The 12800-nt window shown below is 39.4% G+C and overlaps 1 non-coding gene and 1 pseudogene across 1 annotated transcript; one reads left to right on the top strand and one right to left on the bottom strand.

Annotated features, from left to right (window-relative positions):
- Positions 1 to 70: 70 nt before the first annotated feature.
- LOC143886672 (pentatricopeptide repeat-containing protein At2g17210 pseudogene) lies at positions 71 to 2773 on the top strand (annotated as a pseudogene).
- A 2382-nt stretch (positions 2774 to 5155) lies between these two features.
- Positions 5156 to 5354, bottom strand: LOC143886957 (U2 spliceosomal RNA). The gene has a single exon (XR_013253951.1). It is a non-coding gene; the product is annotated as a U2 spliceosomal RNA (small nuclear RNA).
- Between the last annotated feature and the right edge of the window lie 7446 nt (positions 5355 to 12800).

Here is a 12800-nt window from a genome sequence, read left to right as displayed (position 1 = left end):
ATATCTTTGAATTCTGAAATACCCATTTCTGCAACTTCTATATATTAATATCTCAGAACCAGATTTCTTCTCGGGGGCATCACAGATGCGCTTACCGAATGAATCTTTTCTTTCCTTTCCAAAAATTCACAAATGGGATCATATGATAAGGGAATATGCTTCCAAGAAGCAATGGTATGAAGTCCTTTTTAACTATCATGAGATGAAAAATGTAGGAGATATCCTTGTAGATCCTTCCCTGTTTCCTTGTATTCTCAAAGCCTGCACGAAACTTCAGTCATGGAAACATGGCATCTCCGTACATGCAACTGTGATAAAGAAGGGATTTGAATCGTATACTTCCATTGCCAATTCCACCATGGACTTTTACATCAAATGCGGTGCTAGAAATTCGGCCTTAACTGTTTTTGAAAGCATGAGGAACAAAGACTCTGTTTCATGGAATGTAATGATCCATGGGTACCTCAGTCAATGTGCTTCTGAGGAAGGACTGGATCTGTTTATACGAGCAAGGATTGCTGGCTTCGAACCCAACGTTTCCACGTTGGTCCTTTTACTTCAGGCTTGTCGAATTCTAGGAGGTACATATGATGGTCTGATCATTCATGGTTTTGTAATCCGAATTGGGTTTCTATCTGTTGTTTCTGTTCAAAATTCTTTGTTGAGTATGTATGTGAGGTCATGCAACATAGAATTTGCACAACTGCTGTTTGATGAAATGGGTGAGAGAGACTGCATCTCTTGGAGTGTGATGATAAGTGGGTATGCGCAAATTGGGGAGGCTGAGGTTGCATTTCGGTTGTTTCAAGAGATGTGCCTTGACGGTAATGTCAACCTGGATGGGCTTACCATGGTTAGTATTCTTCAAGCTTGTACCAGTGCCGGAGACATCAATCTGGGAAGATTAATCCATGGGGTTGTGATTTGTAGGGGTTTTGAATCTGATTTGTTCGTGGGGAATTCTCTTGTTGATATGTACTCTAAGTGTATCGATGTTGATTCTGCTTATAAAGTCTTCAACCAGATGCCTCAGAGGAATACTGTTTCGTGGAATTCTATCTTGTGTGGATTGGTCCATAATGAGCACTATTTTGAAGCATTGGAAGTGCTTCATTCAATGGATAAAACAGGGGTTGAGGTGGATGAAGTGAGGGTAGTGAATCTTCTCCAACTGTTTAAGAACCTTGGAGATGCAGTTCAGTGTAAGTGCATCCATTCCGTCATAAATCCAAAGGGGGTTCGAGATGAATGGCTCAGTGTTGAACTCTTTATTGGATGCTTACTCAAAATGTGAACTGGTCAAGTCCGCATGGAAGTTGTTTGAAAGGATGGAGAAAAGGAATATGATCTCATGGAGCACAATAATCGGGGGCTTTGCCCATTGTGGCAAGCTTGATGAAGCAATAGCCCTCTTCAATCAGATGATGCTGGCACAAGAAAAGCCCAATACAGTCACCATGTTGAGTCTTTTAGAAGCTTGCTCCGCATCGGCCGAGCTTAAAAGGTCAAATTGGGCACATGGAATGGTGATCAGGAATGGGATGGCAAGTGAAGTAGTGATTGGCACAGCCCTTTAGAGATGTACGCAAAGTGTGGGGAGATAGAAAGCTCGAGAAAAGTTTTCGACGAAATGCCTGAGAGAAACATAGTATCATGGAGTGCAATGATTGGAGCCTACGGTATGAATGGACGTGCACGCGATGCTCTGTCTTTGCTTCGAGAAATGGAATTGCGGGGTATGAAGCCGAACGAGGTGACGATGCTTTCGGTGCTGTCAGCATGTAGCCATGGAGGGTTGGTGGAGGAGGGCCGGTCTTATTTCGAAGAAATCATCCGTGATCACGAGCTTGAGCTCTGTTCGAAGCATTACTCGTGTGCGGTGGACATGTTGGGAAGAGCGGGGGAGCTTGAAGAGGCAATAGAGGTGATTAGAAAGATGCCTGAGGGTGTTGAGGCCAGTGCCAGTGTTTGGGGTGCACTGTTGAGTGCTTGTAGAAACTTTGGGAATAGTGAGCTTGGAAGAGGAGCTGTGTCTCGCGTTCTTGAGTTAGAACCTTCGAGCTCGGCTGGTTATCTGCTCGCGTCGAGTATGTATGCTTCAGGGGGGTTATGGGGTGATGCGGCGAGGATGAGATGGTTGGTGAAGGAGAAGGGGGTGAGAGTGTTGGCTGGTTATAGCTTGGTGCATGTAGACCAGAGAGCTTTCAAGTTCCTTGCTGGTGACAAGTCTCACCCACAGTCGAGATCTATGCAATGGTGGAGCATCTGCATAGTTTTTTGAAGAGGGAGGAGGAATGATCTGCTACGTCAATTGCCTGGCGATCGATCTGCACCATTGATCTTGTGAGCCCTATCGCGGGTGGGTCACATTGCAAAATTTGCATCGCTTGGAGAATCCTTGCCATCTGATCAGTGTGGCCTACAAACAGCCTTGTTTTTGTTTCAACCTTATCTTTGAGCTGTCAGGCTCGTCCGATCAGAGAGCGATCATCGGGCCATTGACAATAGGATGATCGGATCGGTTGATCCAACCAGTGGTGCTTATTGGGCATGTGGATGATGGGATTCTCAATCTGGACCGTCCATCAGGTGGGCTATACGTCTGGTTAGGATCATCTATTCGAAATGGTGGAACACCGTACTATGAGTGACCGATATATCTCGCTGCCCGTGGAGCTTCTTTTTTCGTTTTTTGATTTGTTGCCGTGATCACACCGTTGAATCTGTCTTAGATCACCATACATGCGTGTGATAGATGTGAGTGTTTTTAGCATTTTTCCTTTTTTACTATGGTCAAGTTCCCAAAATTGAAAGCAATCGAGCCAATATTACTAGATGTCATGATCAAAAGTTCATGAACTTCAAAGGCAAGGCTCAGGTCAATGAGGAAATAACCTGCCTTGATCCATGTCTGACAATCGATGTACTTTGGATAGATAGATAGATGGCTTCAATCTGAAAATTTTCCCACGAAAAAATGCGGGGTAGGATCGAAACAATTCATGTTTACTAAAACTAGGGCACTGATATTCCCCCCCTTATCGTTAACTTTTAAGCCTTTTGGACTTAACGGTGGCTCCTCCACCCCTTTGTGTAGGTCTTGGGTAGGACTGTCAATCAGGCCGAGCTTGGGCGGGCCTGACTAAATTAGAAATTTGCTTGCCCAAACTTAGCCCAAACTCCACAACGGGCTTCGGGCTGAGTTCGGGCTTGCCCATCACATCTTATTTTCTGCACGAGAAAAGACTAAGGCAAGCATTGAAAATCCAATTTCATAGAAAACCATTAAACTTGTTGGGCTTGGCATGTGAAAAAAGCCACACCGATTGATTTTTGCCTAATTTTGTCTTATTCATTAAATAAATCTGAGGTCGAGCTATAGCCTATAAGATATGATGAACCAAACCGTTCATATGCAGTGGGCTGAAGAGGGGCCCAATTTGTATACTTCAACGGTTTGGATCGTCATATTAAGTGAGCTGAAGAGGGGCAAAATAAAGAAAGAAAAAAAATGTATTTAATGTCGAACTATAGCCTATAAGATATTAATGTTTAAGTAACCTATTTAATTAATATCTACTAATTTTTAAGGGCATAAAAAATCTTGAAAAATTATTAGTAAATATATTATCGGGCTCGGGCCTATAACGGGCTGGACGACCATTGATCACGCTCAGCCCAAATTAGAGTTCGGGCTTCAACTTTTGACCAAGCTTGGTTTGGCTTGTTCTCATTTTAATTATGGGCGGGCTTTTAGCGGGCCGAACGGGCGGGCTTCGAGCTTGCCCATCCCGATTGAAAGTCCTAGTCTTGGGTAGGGCAGGGTTTTAAATTGGAAAACCAGACTCAATCTTGGGTAGGGCCAGGTTTAAAAAAAAAAACCCCGAAACCCGACCCGAGTCATATGGGTGTACTGCGACTTTCTTAAATATCTCTTGAATAACATAGCAAATCATTTTCCAATATATTAATACAATAACATAGCAAATATCTTGATGTGAAGCTCTTATCCGTACGCTACACCCCCCTCCCCCCCCCCCCGCCCCCCCAAATCTCATGCAGAAGATACTTATGGTCTGTTTGGTTCCCTTTTTTTGAGAAAAATAGTAGGGAATGTAATTCTACTAATTCGTTGAAGGGTGTTTGGTAGAGAATTTAGCAAAATTGGGGAGTTTGACCGCCGGGGATGTCGGGCGCTTGTCAGTGACGTGGAACCCTCAAAATTCGCCGGATGAATTTATCTGAATCGAAGAAAAAATTGGAGAAATTCTCAGGCAAATTTTTTTTTCCGTAATTGTCATAACTTTTTAATTTTCATTGTAGTTTTTTCGGTAATTGTCATATGTTATTACATCGGTTTTATTTTTTCGTAATTTTCCAACTTTGTATCCTTTTTTCCGTAATATTTCATTTAAAACTTAGTACTTCTGCTATTTTACTATTTGTTCGTAATTACTATTTTTGCTATTTTATGTTTTCTAGCAACCTTTGCAACCTTTTCCCCAATGTGCCAATCTTTGCACGAAGGATGGGCCACAAGCCGAGAAGTGGCCTCGGAGAAGGTATCTAGCAAACTCCTATAAAAAAAAAAAGGAAAATATTATCAGCACTACTGTTTTTTTATAAGGGCACTCCTCACTTTATTAAAAGTACGGTATGGCCCGCACCATAGGATGATCCAAACCGTCCATTAAATGGGCCATAGCCTAAATAGGTTATGCCCCAAAAATCATTTCCAAAGGCTGATCCTAACCCACCAATTTGAATGTTAGAGGGTTGATCGTAACCCTCTATAGATCGGAGGGTTAGAATCAACCTATGGAAATAATTTTGGGGCATAACCTATTTAGGCTATGGCCCATCTAATGGACGGTTTGGATCATCCTATGGTGCGAGCCGTACCATACTTTTAATAAAGTGAGGAGTGCCCTCATCAAAAAACAGTAGTGCTGATAACATTTCCCCAAAAAAATCTAAAAAAATACGGCAAAAAACCTCCTTCACATCAAATCTCCCCGTTGACTGGTTTCCTTTTAATCTCTCCCAACATCCAAACAAAGCATTAGGGTTTTATTTGTTGCAGGTTTATAAAGACTTTCCAGGTTACGTTCGACAGTTTAAAGGCCACCATACTGAAGTCTTATATTAGATTTGGGAGGGGTGCGCCAGGCCCGTGCAATAGTGCAACACATGGGCGACGCTTAAGAGCCCCCAATAGCAAGCTACTGGTGGTGGGCCCTACCCCAAAGAAAAATTAGATTAATATCGTGTGACCCGATGGGCCACGTATCAGATATTAAACTGATAAGAACAGATACTACACTTGATCTTAGCCAAAAGGCCGAGAAAGGTATGATTTAAACCATAGCCTTCCACCCAATTTATCCACGGCTTGTCAAACTACACTCTTCGTCCTTCCGATGTGGGACTAAACATCAATGAAGTTGGAAACACTCCAACGGCTCCGTGTGTGGCATGGACTCCCTTGTACACTTGCGCACATGTAGAGGTGGCAACTCGGGTCGGGTTGAGGCCAACCCGATATAGCAATCCCTCAACCCTAACCCAACCCGCCTCCAAATCGGGTCGGGTTGAGTCATGTTGGGTTCGGGTTCATCTAGAGCCAAAAAGAAAAATACAAGAAATAAACATTTTCCTAAGAAAATCATGATAAAATTAGAGGACGGAGGTCGGGTCGTGTTTCAAGCCTCAAGCTTTACCTAACCCGAAATTAAATTGGGTTGGCTTTTCCCAACCCAATCCGAGGCAAAATCGGGTTGAACCCGTCGGGCACCCGACCATAAGTGGGCCCATTGCCATACTGATGAACCTAAGTTGTTGATCAGTACCTTAATCGAAAGGGCATCTTTTAATGGTCTTTATGCTTGGATCTAGGGAAAAGAAGCTTATGGAAAATAATATTTTCTATTGAAAAAATATTACTTGGAAAATTAAATTCCATGATCTAGTCGGGTTACACTTTTCCTTGAAAAACAAGGAAAATTTTTATTATTTTTGAAAAGAAAAATTCATTGAAAATGAGTTAACCATTGGGAAATTTATCCAACACAGTTGGGGCTCTAATGATTAATGCTCCATAAATTAATAATCTCTTATGTCTTATTACTCGGATGAGGAACCAATATGATAATTTACGATATCTTATTTCTAATATTTAGGGAAATGATTTCAACACTACCATCTTTTGATACATGAGCATATGTATCAAAACATAGTTGTGCTGAAATCATTTCCCAATATATAATACAAAACTCTAGTGATATACGATTTAAAAAGGATACATTCTTAAGAAACATGTTTGAAGTACATACAAGTGAACGATAATGTAGTAAAGTTCATACTATATTTAAGTATATATTTTAAGTAAGTATGTACGAAATGGTTTTCAATCTTTTCATTTGAAATTGTTGTGGTGGCCAAGCTAGTAGCCATGAACTCTAATGTTGTAGAGGCAACCAAGGTTTTAAATTTCGGTTTCGGAATGCGTTTCGGTCCTCACAGAAACTGAAATTTTCAGAAATCAATCGAAATAAAGTAAAGCAATATTTTAGGGGGTACGGAATTTCGACGAAATCCCTGAAATTTCGGTCGAAATCTGATATTTCTGTAATTTCTGTTGAAATTTCAGGATAATATTAAATAATCAATAAAAAAAAGTGATTTTTTGGAAATATTCCTTAAATTTCGGCCTGAAATTTCGAAATTTCGATCGAAATTTTGTAACGTTTCGATTTTACCCAATTTCGGTTTCGTTCTCCATCGAAACCCGAAATTTTTGTCTGAAATTTTAGATTTCGATCGAAATTTAAAACCTTGATGGCAACAACACCAATGGTAGATGCAGGCAAGGCGGCAGCATTAAGCTCCCCTTGGCGGTAGTAGTAAGAGGTTGTTTAGTTTTGTTAATGCCACACAAATGTGTATAAATTTTGGTGCACCAAAAACAAGAGCAAGACAAGGATGGAATTTTTCTTTTCTTTTTTTTTATAGGTAAGCTGAGGTTTGGTGGGGATCCTTAACTGTTTATTAGAATGTGAATGATATTACAGTCAGCATACACGATACTAACCCTATCACAAGAATAGGGATACAGACCATGAGAACAAAGATAAGAACTATCCTTACAAGTAATATCTAAGGAAAAGTAGAAGCACAAAGTATCTCTAAAACCCCTAATAATTAAGGGCGTCTATTATCTTCTAAGTCAACCTCTTAGCTCTCTAGCTCTTCCACAAATTCTAGTGGTTCTTTCTACTCACCTCTTACCACACTTCGATTTTGTTATCTTCAGTGGAAGATTTTATCATTTTGGGAGACTGGATCTCATGATTTCTGGTTCTTTCAACCATACAGCTTCTGAACTCACAAATTCAGCTTCCTGGTCACAAGACTCTGAGGCCTTTCCTAAATCTTCTAAAACAAAGTATGAATTTTGCAAGGTGATATCTGTGTCTATTTGAGTCCACCTTAGTAATCTCCCAGCTTACTACCGCTAGATCCTTATCCCGACTACTTGATGAGGCTTGTTCCCTGGTGTTGTTGTTTTTTTTACTGGCCTGACCCAAGGCCAGAATTAAACCAAGGAAGTGTAACAGATAGAAATGGCATAGGATGGCATGTATGGGCATGTTTGGCGATGAATACTGGTTCTTTTTTCTTTTTTCCGATTCTAATTAGAATTAGAATCATGTTTGGTAACTGGCATAGGAGAAATTATTATTTTTTGCTTCTATAACAAAATAATGTGTGGCTGAAGAAATATCAAAACAGCCTTGTTAGGAGGCAGCATAAATGAGGTATGGGTTGAATTGAGAGTGAATTGCCGATCAGAAGTGATAAATCTTGATGGATCAAAGGTTTCAGATTCATTGAAAGCATTAAATATATAGCTACATATATGCATCAATTGTTGTGTACCATATCAATAGGGGTGACCCTGTAAGTTATTTAAAACCTAATAGTTTAAAGTATCCTTTGACTATGAAATAGCTTACAAATATAAATTGGGAAGTGATAAATCCGCCCCTTTTGATTACTAGGGACACCCAGCAGCAGTAGATCAATTACTACAGAGGGGCTGATGTACTTCACTTCAGAAGTATTCAATGGGGCTGATTGCCGCGTACAATGTTGCTGGGTGTCCCAAGTAATCAAAAGGGGCGGATTTATCACTTCCCATATAAATTTCTCATTAGCTATTTAATACTTTATTTATGTTAAAAATTACAAGTACTAAATATTTAACCTGTACAAGTGTGGCTCTTTGTCTTAAAGTCATTGGAATGCTGTCCGTTGACGCGAGTTCAAATCCCCTTGGGCCTACCCGATGCGCGTGGTTTATGGGTGATTGCGCGTAGGGAATAGTCCGGCCCTAAAAATTGAGGTGGGGATACCTTATGTCATAAAAAAAAAATAGAAAAAAATACTTCATATTTTGAAATTGAGGCTCTAATTTAGTCATGACTCATAAAGCCCATATTTTTCGCATGGACCATGTGTTCACACAAAGAAAGTATCGAGTACATAAAAGGCAACTTATGTAACAGTGGTCCCACCTGAATTTTAGACAAAAGTAAACATAGTAACCATTCAATCTTGATTCTTGATCAAATCGATGATGATCTGCATACATGATGATGATCTTTCAAGAGCGGACCGTACTTGAAGAAGTCACATTTACGGTAAGATTGAGACAAGACACCGATCGAAAAAAATAAAGATTGGGACGAGACACAATTTGGGGAGGGCCAGAAGCCAGCTGCTTTCTCCTGTCTATACAAATTCATTAAATTTAAGGAAAACGTATATTTGTCACCTTCTCTTTCCTAAGGCCACCCCCTTCTAGCTTAAAAAGGTAGTCATAAACATGGTTTTAAATTTCTGTCAAGACCATAACGAAACGTTCCGAAACCGACATTGCCGAAATTTGGGCTTAATTCAGCCGAAATTTTTTATTTCTTTACAGAATTTCGGACGAAATTTCAAGATTTCAGTTGAAATTTCGGTTTTGCCGAAATTATACCCGAAACCAAAATTTAAAACCTTGGTCATAAATACAGTAAAGGTGGAGTGGCCCGGGAAGAAAGGGGGTGAATATATCACTTTCCTTGTATATACTATCAGAAATTATATGGTGTAAGAGCTTACAACAATAAAGCCTTTGTACGGTGGAAGTACCATCCTTGATGTCTAATCCAACAGCAGCTCCTCAAAAAGTGAGTTGTTGTTGGATCAAATATCAAGGGCGGTACCCCTACCGTATTGTTGTAAGTCCTTACACCATATAAAATCTCCTACTATCTACTATCTATTATAATATGTTGGGAGGAAAAAGCCTAGGATTTTTTGAATTTTTTGAAAAATCGGTGGAATTAACACCTCACTTTTTTTGACTTTTTCTAATAAAGGCACCCATTCAACCCACATAGTTTCAATCCTACCTCCTCCCTTATTTTTTCTACATATTTTTTAAATAACGTTTATTTTTCATATGCTTTTTTTTGTCTGTGTCGTGCATCTTTTTATTTTATTTTTATACAAAAATTCATTAGAAAATTTTGTATCATATACTTTTTTTTGTCACCGTATCATGCATTTTTATTTTTTTACACAAAAATTAATTAGAAAACTTTTTCTTTTGCATTTTTTCGTTACTTGGTAAGTGGTTGTGCATATATTTTTGCTTATTATTTTTATATATTTTTAACTAATTTGTTTTGGTAGCATAGTCCTCTTTTTTTGCCGTGTCTTGCATCGCACGTCGGGTATTACTAGTACTTAAATGAGGTGGTTGAATATTGGGAGGTGACAGTAGCTCTTCTGAATTTGGACTTCGTACTGAACTCTACGAGTAAAAACTGTGCAAATGGTAGTGCGAGAAAATAATAATATTCTCAGGCCCTCTTTGGATTGCAGGAATTTTCTGGGAAAGTTAGGAAAGGAAAAAAAAATTTCTCCAGATTTTGTTGTTTTTCTATTGTTTGACTAGACACGAAAAAAATAACATGAACCAGCACGGCTAAATTTTTATCCCTGTTTGGATTATAGGAATTTTATGGAAAAGTTTGGAAAAGAAAATTTTCTAGATTTTTTTGCTTTTCAATTGCTTGATTACACTCGAAAGAAAAACTTGAACCACCCCAGTTAAAGTTTAATTTATACTGACCTTCAATTTCTAATGATATTCACCATCTCCCCCCACGCCCACCCCGGAGCATTTCACCCCCTTTTTTTTGTCTTTTCCAAAATTAGCTGCGTGTGTTCTCATTTTTAGAAAAAGACAAACAAAAGTGGTGGAAATATCATTTTTCTCATTAGTCTTAGAAGCTAACATCAGCTAAGTACAAGTGGGTCTGGTACGTACTTGGGAGAGTTTCTCTTGTTCTTAGTTGTACCTACAGTGTTAGAAAACAACTACCGTTAGTTATCTACACAATGATTAAAAAAAAAAGTGTTTCTATTTTCCACGTAACATCTCCTCCCCCGTTGAGTCTGGTCTTGTCATGACCGAAATTAGGATTTTGCTTCGTCCTGGCTGATTGCCAAGGCTACCTCCATCAAACCTACATCATCTACTGATATTCTTCATAGTTGTTTTCTAACACCAGAGGTACAACTAAGAACGACTTATCCTACCTTATTCCACTAACCCACATCACATACACATCATGTGCCGTTAGTTATCTACACATGATGATTTTAAAAAAGAGTTTCTATTCTGCACGTACCAAACCCAGTTCGAGAAGTTAGTTGCGAAGGTCGGAGATCTTCCCCAAGATCGTCAGGTCATTTGTTTTGTTAGTGGGTTACGAGATTCTATTAGAATTGACGTTCATGCCAATTGCCAATAGACCCACGACCTTATCTGGTGCTATCATACTAGCCCGCCTGTACAACCTATTTACAGTGTGGCTCAACAAATGAAAGGATTGGATCATCCTATGAAGTGGACCCCACTGACCTTTTTGAAAAAATATTAAACTTTTCTGCCACACACCATATAAAATCTCTAATGTTAAGATTTCATGATTGGCGTGATTTTTGGATAATTGGACGATTCAGATCAATGGAAGATGGGATTACTATAAAACAATAAAATCGATATGTGCACCCCTATTGATATATTCGCACCACTTTAGTCTTTAGATGGAAAGTTGGTACATCACATAGGTAATAAGTGGGTTATTCGGGGATCAGACTAGTCTGAAGGCTACTCAATGGGTCGATAGACGTACTGAATACATTGGAAGTGGATGATTACTAACCATCGATCGTATGGTCAGAATCATGTAATAGCTACAAATTTTTGTGGGCCCATCTAGTGAGTGAATCTAATTCGTAATCAAGGTAAACATGGATGGCCATGGTGGGAAATGGGCAGAATAAATCATTAGAGTTTATCTTGGGTCCTACCATTTAAGGGCATTGACATGGGCCCAAGCCAAAGATTGCTATGATTGATATTTTGGAAATCTAAACTGTATACAATGAGAAAACATGAGTGGACCGTGGCTTAATTTGTGAAGGTTTAAAGACATCCATTTTACCTCCACAAATCGTAGGGTTGGGATGATCATATAGATCTGATTTTTTGTAGACACCCTATCTATGTGAGGGCCTTTAAAATGGATGGCTTGGATCACCCAAACAATGTGGGCCCCCATTGTATTTTAAGCTAGTGTGAGGAACGGTTCATACACATATGTGTAGAGAGTTCTCTACACACTAGCTTAAAATACAGTGGGGGCCCACATTGTTTTGGTGATCTAAGCCATCAATTTTAAAGGCCCTCACATAGATAGGGTGTCTACAAAATATCAGATCCATAGGATCATCCCAACCCTACGATTTGTGGAGGTAAAATTGATGTCTTTAAACCTTCACAAATTAGTTCATTTTTTGCCTCCACAGTTCGAATGGTTAGGATGATCCTATGGATATGATTTTTTGTGAACACCCTATCTATGTGAGAGCCTTAAAAATGAATGGTTTGGATCACCCAAATAATGTGGCCCCCACTGTATTTTAAGCTAGTGTGTAGATAACTTATCTACACATATGTGTAGGAACCGTTCTCTCTCTCTCTCTCTATATATATATATATATAGAGAGAGAGAGAGAGAGGAATAAGATTCTAGGCTCGACCGTACCTAAAGTTAGGTACGGTAGAGTGCCAAATCACATGGGTCCCACATTTTTGGTGGGCATCTAAACCATTCATTTGCAAGGCCCCATCATAGATAGGGTGTATACCAAAAATCAGCTCCATAGGATCATCCTAACCCATCCATTTGTGGAGGCCAAAATGAACAGACAGTGTTTGTCCACAAATCTGCCCATTTTGGCCTCCAGTTTTGGAGGGGTTAAGATGATTCAATGGTGCTGATTTTTGGTATGCACCCTATCTATGATGGGGCCTTGCAAATGAATGATTTAGATGCCCACCAAAAATTGGGGACCCATGTGATTTGGCACTCTACCGTACCTAACTTTAGATACGGTCGAGCCTACAATCCTTTTCCTTTTATATATATATATATATATGGTGGTAGTGCGCAGCCATGACCCCAGGTGTTGTATGGAACGCAAGTTCGAAGCATCGGGTCAGACAAAAATATTTGTCATTTAATCAGATTTTTTAGGCTAATGATATTTGCACTTTCTTTTGATAATTGCAGTAGCTCACCTTATATTTTATTATTTGACTAGCCATCAAAGATTCATTAAATCAATGGCCCCACATTGCAGTGGGGCCCAAACCTGGTGGATGGTTCCAATCA

The sequence above is a fragment of the Tasmannia lanceolata genome, unplaced genomic scaffold (genome assembly GCF_043159265.1).
Source record: "Tasmannia lanceolata isolate RefF3 unplaced genomic scaffold, GAP_Taslan_0.1 ptg000011l, whole genome shotgun sequence".
NCBI classification, from domain to species: Eukaryota; Viridiplantae; Streptophyta; class Magnoliopsida; order Canellales; family Winteraceae; genus Tasmannia; species Tasmannia lanceolata.
Note: the sequence above shows the minus strand (reverse complement) of the source record. Positions and strands in the feature narration are given on the sequence as shown.